We start from the raw sequence: 18,216 nt of genomic DNA, 5'->3' as shown, positions 1-18,216 counted from the left end.
TATCAAGGACCAGTTCTAACATTCTGCGTGGTGTCTGTTTGTTCTAAGTCGTTTCTCCCTACCAATCTCGCGCAACGACGCTCTGAGCATGTTTTTCTAGGGATTTGACTAGTTTGAACCTGGGACCTATTGCTGGTAAGGAGACGCCAGACCACACATGACATGTAGAGTTCAGAAGAGTTCATTGAGACTAGCGATGATATAATCAAATGCTTAATGATTTCAGCGTCAGCTCCACTGCACTCCCTGTAAAAGAATCTTAATACCAACTAAATTTAGTGAAAGGGGTTCAAGGGTTTCCTATTTTTAGTTAGCTGGTAAAATAACGTCGAAAAAGCAGTTAAGCTTACCATTGGAATTTTTATTCTACTCACAAAACATTGTTTATAAATTGCACTATTGATAAAAGGAAATATTTTAATACAGGATGGTAAAAACCTACTGCGTTCAACAAAAATGTGAACGAATATTCCCTGAATGGTTTTCCAAGTTCTGTAATGGATCGAAGGATGACCTGTGCCATATCACATCTATAATCTCGGTTTAAATTAAGTTTCATAAAAGAGAAAACTATCAAAAATGGTCTACAGTGACCCTAAATTATCTTTAATTACTTATCTAACTTGTCGTAAATTACAGTGGCTGATGTGGCTTCTCAATAATTATATAACAGAAAAATCATCGCGTTTCAGATTTTTAACTTCTAATAGCAAATGTGAATACCATGAGCTTTAATTGACGATCGACACTAGTGTTATGCAAAAAGGGGATGTAACAGATGAGACTTTTGCAGTTCTGAGTGAAACCTTATGCGCTCTTATGCGGGCGGCATTACGTGCGTTAATTACCTTGTCGGTGTTTAGGCAGCGTCAGGGGGCGGCGGGCAGCTCAGCTCCACACACCTCGCCGTCTCGGAAGCAACTCTCTCTAACCTCTCCTTACTATAATTTGGTTTAAGAAAAGCTGTCTGGCTGTGTTTTCAGCTGACCAATCAGCGTCTCAAAGCTAACCTTAAGCTCCGCCTACCAAAATTCTGTCTATCCAATGAGAAACGTTATTCTTTTCGAGGTGGGGCAATGTTTTTAACGTTTGCAACGTAACAGAGACGCGTATATTCTCGTGCTAAAACTTGCAGCTGGTGTGGTCCTTTTAGTGTTATCGTAAGATCTATATTGTTCTGCTGGAGGGCTCTATCTTTTAACATGGGCTGGGGGCTGCTCTTGACGATCGGCCAGCGATGTGGGTGTCCGTCCCTCCCTTATCGTAGGGCCTTCTAGGCTACACGGCTCTGCTCTTGGCTTCTGTTCTCGTTTCTCCCCTCGGAACTGCGTCTGTTTCATGGTGGGAAGGTATGACATGTATTTAGGCGTTCTTGTGTTAGTCTGTGGTATTCCATTTGCTTACTCGTTGATCGTATTACTTTGTTTAATTTAATGTCATGATTTATTCGGAACTATGTGACATACTGCCGGATTTGCTATCATGTCAGGGTTTTCATGGAAGGTGTTGAATTTGCCTGACACCTTACACAGTTACAACATTTGTGGGCAATTTTGCCTCAGGATCACGCATCCAGGTCAGAGGACATGCAGCGTCGTATCGACAAGTTGGCTCATACTGCCAAGATCCCTATTAATTGGACTCGATTTCACAGCCACTGAAGAAATGTAATATACCCTCTGAGCTCGTCAAGTTTCATTCCCTTTCGTCCTCCACTTCACCGTGCCTCACTTTTTTTCCTCGTGTGGCACGTATTCGGTGGCACATTTTCGGATTTTCACGGCGTAATCTTCCCGCCACGCGTCTCGCTCCAACACCATAAAGGTGAACGTATCGGATCCGCCGCATACCAGCGCAGTATGACGTGAAGCGCGCAGCTCGCCGCACGCAGATAACGCACCTGACGTCAATGAGGCGCCCTTCAGCAGCTGGCGGGCCGTCACGGCCCATATCTCGGCGGCGCGGCGGCACCAATTGGTAGCCACGCAGCGGGTGCCAAGCGCCGACCGCGCTGCCGCTAAAGCCCCTGAGGGCCAAGGCGCCACCGACTCTGACTGGGACTGATTGTGCGTGAGTGGTAGCGTTCTTTGCAGCGTTGACTAAATAGAGACGTGTAATAGGCATATCCATGCAGTAACTGCGAATACCGTTAACTGTTTACTTACTCCTGCGATAAAGTTTCACAAAAGCGATTATATAATCAAAAAGTATGAAATTAATGAATTGAACAGTGATACAAGGAAATCCTTCTATTTCTATACCATTGCACTAATTTTCTCCAGCTACTTGAATTAGTGGGCAAGTGTGATAGCTTCCTATGCACCTCGTATGCAGGGTGATCCGTAATTATATTGCAAAGTTTCAGACTCGATGGAGAAGGGTAAGTATCAATATGAAGTAAGCTGCTCCTGAGAGCTTTTACAGTGGAAGAGACGTGTTTCACAGTAGCAAAGATGAACAAGTTCTGATATATCTTTAAGGTATGCACATTAGACTCCATGTTTACTGGTCATTTTTTTTATTATTGTGGTCCATGGTACCTCTTCCCAAAATATGGAAAACAGAGAGCTTGCACTAGAAGAGGTCCACTGTCAGAGGTATCAAAACGGTTTTCGCTTATAGCTTTCGACTCTGTCGTTTCGGGACCAGAGTCCCTCACCTCAGATTGATACATTCACCCTTTTCCATCATTCCCTAAATTTTGTAAAATCATCACAAAAGCAACCTATATATCACATTCGTGCGGGACGTTCCGTTTACGCAGTGTCATAATGAAACATAGTCTCCTCACCGTCAGCATCTTTTTGAATGCGCTCACTACCGTCATCACTCGATTCAACAATATTATTAGTTACCTAATGAGGTTTGCGACAGGCCACAATTGAGTATACGGCTTTGACAGAGTACTGGTGGCATCACCTGAGATGCAGATGTCCTTGAAATGGAATAATAACTAATTTTGTTCCTATCGCTTACTCCGAATTGTTACCTTGTTCATCTATTGTTATTTGATAAGTAAAATTGCATGGTGGTGTTGTAAAGAAATCGAGGATTGGAGAAATTTTGGAATTGCAGACATGGAGCGAACGAAACCAAGTTGTGCGCCCTCTCCATGGATGTTAAGACGCCATCGGCATCGTAGCTCGCCACCTGATAAACCACAGATGGCCATTACGTACAATATTACTATTATTAAAAAAGTTAAAAACGCTCATCCTCTGTCTCTCTACAGTTTGGGCTCCAGTTCAGAATAACTGCGTTTACATGCGTCACAAGTTCCAGATGCGAAAGTCGAAATTCGGAAACTGTTTATCGCTGACCTGTTCACATGTTAAACAGGGGTTTTGCTAGACCGATCAAATATCAGATGAGTTGCTCCAGTTTCTGAGTTAGTCAGCACATTGGCTGATCTTTTTAGATTAAATATTTGAGGTAATAAATATCATACTCAGGATAATATTTCTACTTCCCTTCCCTGCATAAAAAGTCACTCCGTCCACATGAGTTGAAAATATGTACACAACAGGACGTTATCTGAGATCTCAAGTATATTTCAAAAATCCTTATCCACTAAGATATGTTATTGTTTCCCTGTGCGTGTGTCTGTGTGTGTGTGTGTGTGTGTGTGTGTGTGTGTGTGTGTGTGTGTGTGTGTCTGTGTGTGTGTGTGTGTGTGTGTGTGTGTGCAACAAATTACTTGGGATATTGTTAAATAAAAAACCCCAATGCTAGAAATTGATGAGATACGTTACTGAAATTGGTAACTATTAGTGGCAAAGTGGTGGCAGTTAAATTTTTTTTATTGCATTTATAAAAGCATCTTGTTAGAAAATAATCAGAAATTAACGTGAGCTATCTGTGACAGGGCAGGAATAACATCGCTAGAGTAATGCTGTGTCTCCGTGACCAAGGAAGTATTTATTCAGTAATTATTTGCTTTTCGTAATGTTCAAACGGTTCAAATGGCTTTGAGCACTATGGAACTTAACATCATCTCCTAGAACTTAGAACTACTTAAACCTAACTAACCTAAGGACATCACACACATCCATGCCCGAGGCAGGATTCGAACCTGCGACCGTTGCGGTCGCGGGGTTCCAGATTGAAGCGCCTAGAACTGCTCGGCCACACTGGTCGGCTTCATAATGTTCACTCATTAACATTTGAAAAGAGGATTTACTCTATATTAAACTATGGTAATGTAAATAGGAAACTTTTTCACTGAAAAGGTAAAGCCTGCAGCTTTTACATACTTAGTAACAAGCCAGAGATTCATATTAGCTTACTGTAATTACGAGCGATAGGATTTTAACAGTAGACTGCACATAATCTTTGTGTGCATAGGAATCATTTTACTTTGATATGCTCTTTGGTAGTTGAACTTATATCATAAGGTGTAAATAAGAGAATATGAAAATTTACTCATAATGGTGTCCTTACTGTAAACACTACTGTCGTAGTACTAACGTAAGCTTTTTACTCCCTGATACTTCTGTCGTCGCGCCTTATGCGCTGTCCCTTCCCAGACCTCTCTATTTATATCTGTCTTACAGCTGCAACAAAAATCTTAACTTCCGGTATACGGTAATATGTAAGCAGCGGTCAGCAGAGAACAGGCGCATGCTTTGTCACATTTTCAAAAATAAAGGGTAAGATCCTAGAAATAATATTAATTTAAGAGTACGTAAGTAGAGATCATCTTCAGGAACCCACACGTTTGAAGAGTTAATGCACAGACCTATGATACCTGCCTATGAGATAACAGAAGACGAGATGAACACGAAGACAATATTAGCATTATTTTTGTTGAAGTTTTCATTCGAGCAGTTACGGGTTTCAACTGCAGGATGTGGAATACACTGATGAGCGCAAACAATGTGACTGCCAGATTATTAGCATGTTGGTCCACCTTTGGGATGCATTAAAGCAATGATTCTGCTTGGCATACATTAAGGTTTTTGGATGAACATGGTAACAGATGTCTACGCAGAGGTGACGAAGTTCCTCTAAATTACGAGCCAGTGGTTTCCTATAGCGAAGCTGCTGCCCAATAATGTCACAGATGTGTTTCATCGTGTTCAGTTCATGCAAATTTGATTTGTGGCCAAAGAAATAACGTGAGTTCACTGTTATGTTCCTTGAACCACTGTAGCCCCATTCCGGCCTTGTGCAGTCACTCCACTGGCAGATGCCCTCGTTAACGGAGAAGACATCAAGTATGAAGGGATTCAGGTGGTCCCCCATAATGTTCATTTGGTCCACTTCTGACATGATGTTTTCGATTGCTATCACAGATCCCATGGAATTCCAGGTGAAAGTCGTCCATAACATAATACTGGCCCCCTAGGCCTACATCCATGGCACCGAAGATGTTAGGAGGAGCCCTTGAGCAGCACATGAATAGAAACCGAGTGCAGTGTGAGACGTTGCTCACCCGACCAGGCGACAAGTTTTTTTTATTCAAAATCTGTTCTCGATGGCACCGTGCCCGTCACAGTCATAGATGTCGTTGGATCACCTTGCGAAGCCGTTCTCTGCTACGCAGCCCCATGTTCAAGAATGTGCGCTGAACGGTACGTTGCGAAACACCTGTATCCGCACCAGCACTTTCGTCACATCTACCACAGATCGTCGCCTGTCTACCTTTACCGAGTGGGCAAGCATCCCCATCCTTGTCGGCGCCTGCATGTTCAGCATCCTGAAGTGTACTTATGGTTTCGCCGTTCTTCAATCACTTCCCATTGATGCTCAAGATAGTATCACTCGAACAGCCTACCACCCTCGCCATTTCCGAAATACTCATTTCCTGACGCCGTACTATAATTCTATATCCTTTGTCAAAGTCGTTGATCTAATTGAATTTCAATATTAGCGGTCTGTATCTTCGGTAGAAAATTCAAGAAGGTTCAAATGGCTCTGAGCACTATGGAGTTTAACATCTGAGGTCATCAGTCACCTAGAACTTAGAACTACTTAAACCTAACTAACCTAAGGACATCACACATCCAAGCCCGAAGCAGGATTCGAACCTGCGACCGTAGTGGTCTCGCAGTTCCAGACTGAAGCGCCTAGAGCCGCTCGGCCACAACGTACGGCGCTAGAAAATTCCCGTCACCTCTCTTCCTCTTACATACAAGGGTTGATGGAAATATGGGAACACCGCTAGAAATGCATGCTTGAACATAATGCAATAGCTAGGCAAGCCTGCAGGATGCACTGTTGTATTTACCCACGAACGGAATCTTTGAAATATCCTCACTACGCTGCAAGTGTCAGTCGTGGTCAACCGGAGTTGTGTGTAGTTGTGAATGTATTATGTCGTACCTATATGACCGAGCGAGGTGGCGTGGTGTGTAGCACACTGGATTCGCATTCGTGAGAATGACGGTTCAAATCTTCATCTGCCCATCCAAATTTACACTACTGGACATTAAAATTCCTACACCAAGAAGAAATGCACACGATAAACTGGTGTTAATTGGACAAATATATTATACTAGAACTGACATATGATTACATTTTCACACAGTTTGGGTGCATAGAGCCTGAGAAATCAGTACCCAGAACACCCACCTCTGTCCGTAGCCGACCAGAGTGGCCGAGCGGTTCTAGGCGCTATAGTCTGGAACCGCCGGACCGCTACGGTCACAGGTTCGAATCCTGCCTCGGGCATGGATGTGTGTGATGTCCTTAGGTCAGTTAGGTTTAAGTAGTTCTAAGTTCTAGGGGACTGATGCCATCAGCAGTTAAGTCCCATAGTGCTCAGGGCCATTTGAACCATTTTTTCATCTGGCCGTAATAACGGCCTTGATACGCCTGGGCATTGAGTCAAACAGAGCTTGGATGGCGAGTACAGGTACAGCTGCCCATGCAGCTTCAACATGATACCACAGTTTATCACGAGTATTGTCTGGCGCATTGTGACGAGCCAGTTGCTCTGCCACCATTGATCAGACGTTTTCAATTGGTGAGAGATCTGGAGAATGTGCTGGCCAGGGCAGCATTCGAACATTTTCTGTACCAGGAAGGCCCGTACAGGACCTGCAACATGCGGTCGTGCATTATCCTGCTGAAATGTAGGGTTTCTCAGGGATCGAATGAAGAGTAGAGCCACGGGTCGTAACACATCTGAAATGTAACGTCCACTGTTCAAAGTGCCGTCAATGCGAACAAGAGGTGACCGAGACGTGTTACCAATGGCACCCCATACCATCACGCCGGGTGATACTCCAGTATGGCGATGACGAATACACCCTTCCAATGTGCGTTCACCGCTATGTCGCCAACTACGGATGCGACCATCATGATGCTGTAAACAGAACCTGGATTCATCCGAAATAATGACGTTTTGCCATTCATGCACCCAGGTTCGTCGTTGAGTACACCATCGCAGGCGCTACTGTCTGTGATGCAGCGTCAAGGTTAACCGCAGCCATTGGCTCCGAGCTGATAGTCCATGCTGCTGTAAACGTTGTCGAACTGTTTGTGCAGATGGTTGTTGTCTTGCAGACGTTCCCATCTGTTGACTCAGGGATCAAGACGTGGCTGCACGATTCGTTACAGCCTTGCGGATAAGATGCCTGTCATCGACTGCTAGTGATACGAAGCCGTTGGGATCCAGCACGTCGTTCCGTATTATGCTCCTGAACCCACCGATTCCATATTCTGCTAACAGTCATTGGATATCGACCAACGCGAGCAGCAATGTCACGATACGGTTAACCGCAATCGCGATAGGCTGCAATCCGACCTTTATCAAAGTCGGACACGTGATGTTACTCATTTCTCCTCCTTACACGAGGCATCACAACAACGTTTCTCCAGGCAACGCCGGTCAACTGCTGTTTGTGTATGAGAAATCGGTTGGAAACTTTCCTCATGTCAGCATGTTGTAGGTGTCGCCACCGGCGCCAACCTTGTGTGAATGTTCTGAAAAGCTAATCATTTGCATATCGCAGCATCTTCTTCCTTTCGGTAAAATATTGCGTCTGTAACACGTCATCTTCGTGGTGTAGCAATTTTAATGACCAATTGTGTAGTTTTTCCGTAATTTCCCTGTATCGCTCCAGGCAAATGCCTGGATGGAACCTTTGAAAAGGGCACGCGCAATTTCTTTCTGCAACCTTCCGTAATCTGAGCTTCTGCTCCGTCTCCAATGACCCCGCTGTCGACGGGACTACCAACTCTAATCTCCTCCTGCGGAGCTAAGTGAATTCCAACGCCGGAAAATTGTTCGTGCACGATGTGGTGGTTGCTTGCAAAAGCGAGGTAACCGGAGTACTTGATGTTTCGAGAGGCACCGTGTCGGAGATTTATTCCGCATACAGGCAAAGTAGAAAAACATCATTCGAAAAGTCACAACGCGAAGGAGAGTGTGGGTTGAATCAGGACTGTGACGTAAAATAAGAAGACGACAACTGCGAAACTCGCTGCAGAACTGAAGGTCGCATTCGTGAACTCTGTCAGCACCAAATCAACACGACGGAGCTCAATAAGCAGAGAAGTGAAGGGCGAGCTGAAATTCCAAACCTACACCCCAATTATGCAAATGCCCACAACAGGAAAACGTGGTGCCGAAACCAGAAACCCACACCTTTAGAGCAATTGATAAAAGTAATTTGGTCGCTGTTTACAGCTTCTGCCAAGTTTAAGTCTCACGAGCGAAACGGGACGGGGCTTCGATGATGATTTGAGTTCCTATGGGCCCTATGGTTACTCTGCAAGACCGCAGTACTGCTTAGCATTAAGTGACCATTTTGACGGATCAGATCCATTTCGAGGTACAGTGTTTGTTCTCCAATGGTGATGCCGTGTATCGAGACGACAGGGCCCTTTTTACACAGTTCTCATTTGTCCAGGTCCAGTTTTGTGAACACGAGAATGAATCGTCGCGTCTCCTCTGCTCACCACTGTCACCAGATCACAGTATTACTGAGCACAATATTATTGAGCTCCAGGCTTGCCTTCATCCAGGAATCTCACTGACTGGAATAGAGCTGTTTTCGGTGATGTGTCCTGCTTCGAACTGAGCCCCGATGGTCCGCTAGATGTCAGTAGACCCCGTGGACTGCGGTGGGATACCAACCTTACTATTGCCGCAATACGGTTCAAAAATGGTTCAAATGGCTCTGAGCACTATGGGACTTAACATCTATGGTCATTAGTCCCCTAAAACTTAAAACTACTTAAACCTAACTAACCTAAGGACAGCACACAACACCCAGTCATCACGAGGCAGAGAAAATCCCTGACCCCGCCGGGAATCGAACCCGGGAACCCGGACGCGGGAAGCGAGAACGCTACCGCACGACCACGACCTGCGGACCCGCAATACGGTTGGGAGTGGTGGTTTGGAGTGACATTTCATTTCATAGTAGGACCACTTTGGTTGTCATGCGCGGACCATTTTAGCACACCGATGGGTCTATGGCATTCTATGCCTTGTTTTTTTGCCCTTCATGGCAAGCCATCTTGGACTTACAGTCGTTGGTCTTAAAGTGTTCTAAATAAAGTATAGCTGTAAAGTGGATCTCTCTTTAAACCCTATTACAAAACTGTGTTAACAACGTACGGGGAAAGCACATGCGAGTGTCTGTCCTTGTTGTGCTACTGCTTCATTTTATTTCTGTAAGTTATTTGCTGTCTCGCATCTATAGCTGCCATATCTGATCCCTGTCTATAGTCTTCTCGGGGGTCCAGGGCGTCAGGTGGTTACACATCACGAGATAGTCGCTTAGTATTTGCTGCCCGATCCCAGTCATGTTGCTTCCAGTATGCGGCAGCAAACTCGAGGAGGCTAGCAAGAATTATTACGTCGGGATAAGCCTATGCAATCTCATTTCACTAACTGCTTCCAGGCCAGTGTTAAGTGATAACTGACAAAAGGTTTTAGAACTCTGTACATACGTGGTACAGGCAGTGATGTCACTGGTGATTAGTCCATCGTCATCATAGAGGATTCTGTAAATTATTTTTATCTCTAAAGCTTTCATTACTCTGTCCCAGAAACTGTTAACCATCATGATGATACACCAGTCATCGGATGTAATTTTATGTCAAGTTTACAAAGCACCTGCAGGAATCCAGCTACAACACCACTGGGGAGCTCTGTGGAAGGTAATGTGGGCTTGTTACAAAATACTGTATGGGCGTAGAAAGTATTCCTCTGGGGAAACCGTGGGATTTTTAGAATCATGCAGGCTCGAATATGAAAGATTTCAGCGACTACATTATCCAGAGATATCGGCATATGTGAAACTGCTTTGAAAAATAGACATAAACTTGCCATCGGCGCCACTTCTTTCATCGCGATTGCTACCTGTTTCTTGGATAGTGTAATAAATCGGACTATAGAGATCAAAATATCTAATAACATAGCAAAGACGACGGCATGAAACTGAGAACAACAGCGCTTAGGGCTATCGCGTGGTTGTCTGTCCCCAGTAGCTGCGTGGTCAGAGTGACAGAATGTCAATCAAAAGGGACTGGGTTCGATTCCCGGATGGGTCAGAGATTTTCTTCACTCAGGGAGTTGGGTGTTGTGTTGTCCTAATGATCAACATTTCATCCCCATCACGTGCTGGCCGTTGTGACCGAGCGGTTCTAGGGGCTTCAGTGTGGAACTGCGCGACCTCTACGGTCGCAGGTTCGAATCCTGCATCGGGCTTGGACGTGTGTGATGTCCTTAGGTTAGTTAGGTTTAAGTAGTTCTAAGTTCTAGGGGACTGATGACCATAGATGTTAAGTCCCATAGTGCTCAGAGCCATTTGAACCATTACATCCCCATCGACAAGCAAGTTGCCGAAGTTGCGTCAAATCAAAATACTTGCACCCGGCGAACGGTCTACCCGACGGGAGGCCCTAGTCACACGACATGTACATTTATTTCGCGGTTAAAGGGGTCACGGCAGATGTAGGTCCGAAAACATTCCCTTGTATTGGCTTCGATTGAGCTCGGAACCCAAGGGAAGAACGGCCTACAGAACGATCTTGTGACGTTACAGTAGTTGCTTTCCCCGACACATCACGAACGCTTGGCTGTTCGATACCAGTATGTCAATGAAAAAGTACCCAATAAAGTACTTAACATTATCATATGTTATCAACCGCGTGAGTCTATTTAAACGTGGAGCTACGAAGTATTATAGTGGCCTCAAATAGTAACAGAGACGGTTGCTGCAACTCGCTAGACCACTAGGACACTACTGTGGCGTACGCCACAAGGGCCTTATTTTCTTTGGCTCCGACTGAGCACGAGTGACGGCGCAAGCAGTACGACTCATATATAAGGGAGAGACTCGGTACGATCACCGCAGCTCATGGTGTCGCCCATGACGAATAGTGACATAGGTGCACTGCACATGTCGAAAAAGTCGTAGACTTGGCTCTGCATACTCTGTGAAAATGTGCACTTACGCATATTCTAACTCTTTACATTTTAAATCTGGGAAGCACTGTCCGCGAATTTAATTAACAACTTTTGCTATCCCCTGAACCTGACCAACATTTTCACGTAGTTTCTCTCCGTTGTAGGGCAAGTTACACAACGGGATATGCACTGCCACATTGCCCTATTTGGAGTCGCTCTGCCTCACTAACAGTTCGCGTAGTGATTGGCTGAAAGCATCTTAATAGCCAGAGAGAATGCAAGCATAAAAAAAACACGCGGCAGTACTGTACCATTTCACATTGCCGAGGAACGCTACAGCGAATGATTAAGAATGTATGAGAGATAGATATAAAATTTTAATTATTATCTAACGAAAAATCAGGCTCCCATCCTCTGAAACTTTATGTTAACTTATTTGTATTGACCCTTGAATGTGGCACATATTTCCCAACGGAAGATCTATTGGCGGTTACCTAGGTCGTAGAACGTAGCATTCAGGAATCGTTACGCCTCCAAATTCACCTCCTCGAAACGCTGTAAGTGCTGCCACAAAATGATTTCCTGATTCGAAGCAAGAAGAACTCTGAGTGCCATGGTAGACGAATCGGGTAGGAGGAAGGAGGAACAATATAGTGCAATGGAGCAATATGTGTGACTACGTTTTATGTCTGTGCCGTATGAGCTGTGGAGTTTTCGTCGAGCCAAAACACCCCTGTTGCACAGCATCATTCAACACTTCGTATTGACAGCCTCCTTCTGTAATATAGTCAGGAGGCCGCTGTACCTGCTCCTGTGACGGTTTGACCCTTTCGTGCAACTGTTAACACCACACTGTGGTATTAATGTATTAATTATAAGCTGAAATGGCAAGTCGTGGGATCGACAAAAAATGGCTCTGAGCACTACGGGACTTAACTGCTATGGTCATCAGTCCCCTATAACTTAGAACTACTTAAACCTAACTAACCTAAGGACAACACACACATCCATTCCCGAGGCAGGATTCGAACCTGCGACCGTAGCGGTCGCGCAGCTCCAGACTGTAGCGCCTAGAACCGCTCGGCCACTACGGCCGGCATGGGATCGACACATGCATGTAGTATAGACGGCGGTAGTATCGCGTACACAAGATATAAAAGGGCAGGTGCAATGGCCGAGCCGTCATTTGTACTCAGGTGATTCATGTGGATAGGTTTCTGACGCGATTTTGGCCGCACGACGGGTGCTAACAAAATTTTAACGCGGAAAGGTAGTTGGAGCTAGACGTATGGGTCATTCCATATCGGAAATCGTTAGTGAATTCAATATTCCACGATTCACCGTGTCAAGAGTGTGCCGATAATCCAAATATAAAGGCGTTACCTCTCCCCATGGCCTTCACTTAACGACCGAGAGCAGCGGCGTTTACGTAGAGTTGTCAGCGCTAGCAGCCGAAATCAATGTGGGACGCACGACGAACGTATGCGTTCACATAGTGCGGCAAAATTTGGCGTTAACGGGATAGGGCAGACGACCGACGCAAGTATCTTTGCTAACAACACGACATCGCTTGCGCTAGTGGCCATATCGGTTGGATCCTAGACGATTGGAAATCTGTGGCTGGGGCCGATGAGTCCAGATTTCAGTTGGTAAGAGCTGATGGTGGGATTCAGGTGTGACACAGGACACTGTGCAATCTGGTGGTGGCTCCATAATAGTGCAGGCTGTGTTTACATGGAATGGACTGGGTTCTCTGGTTGAGGTAAACCGATCATTGCCTAGAAATGGCTATGTTCGGCTATTTGAGACCACTTGCAAACCATTCATGATCATCAAGTGGAATTTTTATCGATGACAATGTGCCGTTTCACTGGGCCACAGTTGATGACATATTGCACCGTTTGAGAGGCTGATTTGGACACCTAAATCACCCAATATGAATCCCATCGAAAATGTACAGAACTTAGTCGAGAGTTCAGTACATGCGCAAAATCCTGCACCGGCAACACTTTCGCAATTACGGACGGCTACAGAGGCAGCATGACTTTTTACTTGTGCAGGGAATTTCCAATGACTCGTTGAATCCTTGCTGCACTACGGTCGCAAAAGGAGGTCCATCATTATATTACATGGTATCTCAGACTTTTGTCACCTTAGTGTTATCAGCAAATCCGGCAACGCTTCGCAGTTGTTAAGGTTCAAATGGTTCAAATGGCTCTAGGCACTATGGGACTGAATATCTGTGGTCATCAGTCCCGTACAACTTAGAACTACTTAAACCTAACTAAAATAAGGACATCAAAAACATCCATGCCCGAGGCAGGATTCGAACCTGCGACCGTAGCGGTCGCGCGGAGTCCTACCACTTCTCTTTCTCCATTTCTTTCTCCTCCCCCCCCCTCGCCCCCCTCTCTCTGTGTATCACCTGTCTCTGTGTCCTTCTCTCCCATCTCTATGTTCATTTCCTCCACCCCGCTCTATATACTCATACCCATCTCTCTGAGTTTTAGCATTGTTTATTGTTGTTGCAGACGAAACTCTGACTTGGAAGTGAAGTTGCTTAAAATGAATGTTAAATTTGCTGGGAGCATTGTTATATGGAACAGAAAACCTCTAAATAGGCGTGTAAAAACAATGTGGCGAAATTTTTCGATAAATAAATAGGTCAAGAGCTATCAGATGGTCAAAATCTTTTCGAGATATTTGGAAACGTAAACTAAGTCGGTCGAGCAGTTTTCGAGGTTTTTGGTAACAACGACTTGTCTTTATACGTGGTGTACGGAAACAGCCGTTACAAACATCCACGAAGTGAGGAAGTGAGTAAGTAGTGATAAAAATAGGAACCGATATCCGGAAAACGCGGTTACAAATCAGATGTGTAACGCGCTCTGTTCTGTACGTACGGTATGCTGGGATCTTCTTTGTTTTGGAATAATGTAAGCACCCCTAATGGTTGAGTGTTAATACAAATATATGTGCTATGGGTTTTTGTTCAAAAGGTTATGTACTGACCCCCTATACAAGTCCTAGAAGCTTGTAAAGGGAATTCCCGAACACCCTTATAATACTATGAATGTATTATAGATATACAGAGATGATTGGTGCCCAGCTACTGCAGACACTTGACACGGCTGGAAACCAGAGACGAAGATTTCGTTAGTAAAATTACATCAAGATAATGCGTTCATACACTATGAGAACGTTGTACTACATTACTCCGGTTTGTTAATTATACAACATTACTACATTACACTGTATATTACCTGTGAGTGCTGTCTTCTAGAGGTATTTGATTTTTTTATCAGGGTAAGTGTTCGGTTGCTTGAGAAGTATTACAGCCGGCCAGTGTGGGCGAGAGGTTCTAGGCGCTTCAGTGTGAAACCGCGCGACCGCTACGGTCGCAGGTTCGAATCCTGCCTCGGGCATGGATGTGTGTGATGTCCTTAGGTTAGTTAGGTTTAAGTAGTTTTAAGTTCTAGGGAACTGATGACGTCAGATGTTAAGTGCCATAGTGCTCAGAGCCATTTGAACCATTTGAAGTATTACAAGTAAACGCATGAACCGTTTAAGACATTTATACGTGTTCATCCAGAGAGGATGACCCTCAGTATCAGTTCCCAGCATAAGATACACAAGCGGTCCGGAATGAGAGCAGATTTGCGCCTGCGCAGTGGGGAGGATGTCCTCCCGTAAGGCGATCCACGGGGCGTGACGGCTGCCGCAGCCGACTGCTCAAGACCCGAGCTGCTGTCGCGGTCTGCCTTCTCCGCTTGCATTCACTTCGGGTCACCCCTTTCGCGTGGCCAATAAAAGTCGGGACCCTATTGCTTTATAGAAAGGTATACCTTACATGATACGTCATCGTACTTCAGTTTTTGCTCCAACCGATTTCTCCTCAGGTTCTAGTAGCCTATAGGTACTAGGTGCACCAGGAATACACTTAGAAACTCTGGAGTGCAATCTTCAGACCAAAGACTGTGGCCAATTCGTTTCTCCACAATCATCTCTTCCAAGATTGCTAGACCATCAAGACAGGAATGAAAATATCTGTCAGCTCTGACCACTGGGAGAGAGGTATTGGAAGAACTGAAGGTGTGAGGGTCGATCGTGAGTCACGGCTAGATAGCCCAAATAGTAATAGCACTGGCACCTGTGAATTACAACCCATGAGCGACTTACAGTAGCACACAACCCCCCAGGAAGCTAAAGAAAACACTCGCACCATCCGCTGCAAAGTGAAAATTCGGATGATAAAAGAAAATTTAATTCAATCAGGAGCTTCCAAATTCCTGCATGATCAAAATGCTGAGTATTTCGATAAAGATTACGACGCCCATAGCAGTCAGTCAAGTAGTAAGACAAGAGAGCGACATCTTTATTGTTGGACCTGTACATAAAATTGTTCAGGAGCGGCAAAAGACGAGCCAAGTAGGAGCACACTTGGAGAATAACGCTTTGGAATACCAGGTGATTACATAATAGGGGCGTAAGTTCTTATGTTTCGATATGCCGTCTAAACGTAAGCCGGAAAGATCTCCAAACTTTAAACAATGGCTCTAGGCCTGCAAACAATGGAAGAATGGGGTTAATACGTGATAGTGCTAGAGCACATTTGGGTCACATTGAGATGAATTACAAGAAAGCCACCATAACGGTTGAGTAGGCAGCGGTTGATAAGCTCCACAGTCTTCACGACCCACGAAACTAACTATTTGCACTATAATCTATGGGTCGCCTAAAATTATTTATGCGGCAGACATTTGTAATGGACGGAAACTTCACTAAAGATTAATGAAGGCCTGCGAAAATATTCGATACAGTGCGGTAGTGCTGAAAGTGTGCAACAGTCCTTGATTCGATGAGGGAAAATTCTATAGTATTATGTCATTACTATCGCGAAACAAAGCGAAATGTTTGTGACAGTTGTTGGTATGGACTTTTATAGTTTTCGGTGAATTGCTTTATTCGCATTCCGGTGCAGCATACAGTTTTAATCCGATAGGAAGCGTGTTTTTACCCGTTCTTTCGTACGTTCATTCTCGTTCACGTGGCCAACCGTAACAATTATATGTGTCTGACCACGAAAACAGTATCCTTGTCCAAACGGAGCACTTACTTCGTATGTCATAACTATCCAACTAATGTAAACAAATGTCAAATCTAAACGTGTCTGAACAACACCACATCACGATCGAAGTAACAACGATTGTATCAGTAAGCAGACTTGTGTTGGATACTGATTTAAATTATTGTTAGTATCACACTTTAGCTCTTGGCTATCACCTTGAAACACTCTGAACGTAAACGTCAAACATATAGGGGAAAACTAAAGATTTTCAGACTTCTTGATGTTTTGGTGTGAGAAATACGCCTCAAAGGAAAAGTATTGACTATACAAGCTGTTTAAGTAACATGTAACATATTGCTACAGGAGGTAGTATTGGTCAAAACAAGAAGTAGAGTTCACTACAATGGTATATACAGAAGTCAAGAGCTGTTTAGATTTGAAGCGTTGAAGATACATAGTTCACAGACTGCATTTTATTTGCAAAAGAGGCAGGATTCACAGAAGACTGCATTGCAAATTATCACAGTAAGCACATGTGGACAGATGCAAATCTTGGAGCAACTATGGAAGTGAGTCACTGTGATCGCTTCAGTGTCAATGTACGGGCGAGAAGTGTCTGCGACACATTCATGCCGCAGGGCCACACACTTTAGTAGATTAACAGCTGATTTCTGCACCATAAATTACCAGAGATTTAGGGAAACGTTACTCATACAGAAAGACGACTGTGGATCATGCATGATTTGGGCATCATGCCATTTTCGACTGATCGTTTCATGGGCGAGGGATTGGTCGACGTGATCTGGTAGCATAGCCTCCCAGTTCCAAAGCCGTTATATTTCTAACGGTGGGGACTTTTAAATGCGTTAGTGTGTGCTCAATCCATCCACATATGCAGCCGTTACAAGAGAGTGTAACGAATGGAAGTGATGCAATCTGAATGGAGTCAGGTATATCCGTAAGAGGGCATGGTTCACTGCAAAGAAGGGCTGAAGGGTGACAAATCGTGGTAACCACATGCACCACTGCCTCTAATGTGTGCTCTTAGGTAACAAATGGGAATGAGAGGATAGATTGGCTCTTAATCGGTATTGGGCTCAGGAAGTATCATTACAGGAACTTTTATTCACCAATATTACCTACTGTACAAATATGTTACACTTTTATATATCCTGCGTACTTGAGACATTACCTCAGTAATATTTAATAAGGAATTGGTTCATAGAAAGCATCCGCAACTATCAAATAAAGATAGTATGGCATGTGGCTTATGTCAGTTTCCTAAACATAACTCCACAATAATCCTGAAAACGTCAATTATTAAAGTAAATCGTTGATGAACATTTGCAGACTGCAGCAACGAATGAAAATTTGTACCAAGACCGTGATTCGAACACGGGTCTCCTGCTCACTAGGCAGACATGCTACCCACTACGCCATCCCAGCGCAGTCGCTTTGCACAGCTGCAAGAGACTTGAAAATTACTTTGGAACCACGTAGCCTCATTTGATTAAATTGTTGATGGTTTACAGCAACCAGATACCAACTGGTTTCAAGTTACCTTATTCAAAAAATACCGTTACTGGTTTCGATTTTATACAGTTCATCGCCAGACGGCTCTCATGCTTTCGTCTAAAGAAATGTTGCGTTGCTTTACTGGTGAGTTGCATGGAAACAACGCATCATACGTTTTGACGAAAACATGAAAACCGTCTGGCGGCGACTTGAATAAATTCGAAACCGGTAACTGTCCTTTAAAAAAGTAGCCTAAGACAGTTTG

General features: G+C 44.4%; 1 non-coding gene across 1 annotated transcript; it reads right to left on the bottom strand.

Moving 5' to 3' along the window:
* Positions 1–17,810: 17,810 nt before the first annotated feature.
* Trnat-agu (transfer RNA threonine (anticodon AGU)) lies at positions 17,811–17,882 on the bottom strand. Its single transcript has one exon. It is a non-coding gene; the product is annotated as a tRNA-Thr (tRNA).
* Positions 17,883–18,216: the final 334 nt, after the last annotated feature.

Source organism: Schistocerca cancellata, chromosome 3, assembly GCF_023864275.1.
Source record: "Schistocerca cancellata isolate TAMUIC-IGC-003103 chromosome 3, iqSchCanc2.1, whole genome shotgun sequence".
Taxonomy (NCBI): Eukaryota; Metazoa; Arthropoda; class Insecta; order Orthoptera; family Acrididae; genus Schistocerca; species Schistocerca cancellata.
Note: the sequence above shows the minus strand (reverse complement) of the source record. Positions and strands in the feature narration are given on the sequence as shown.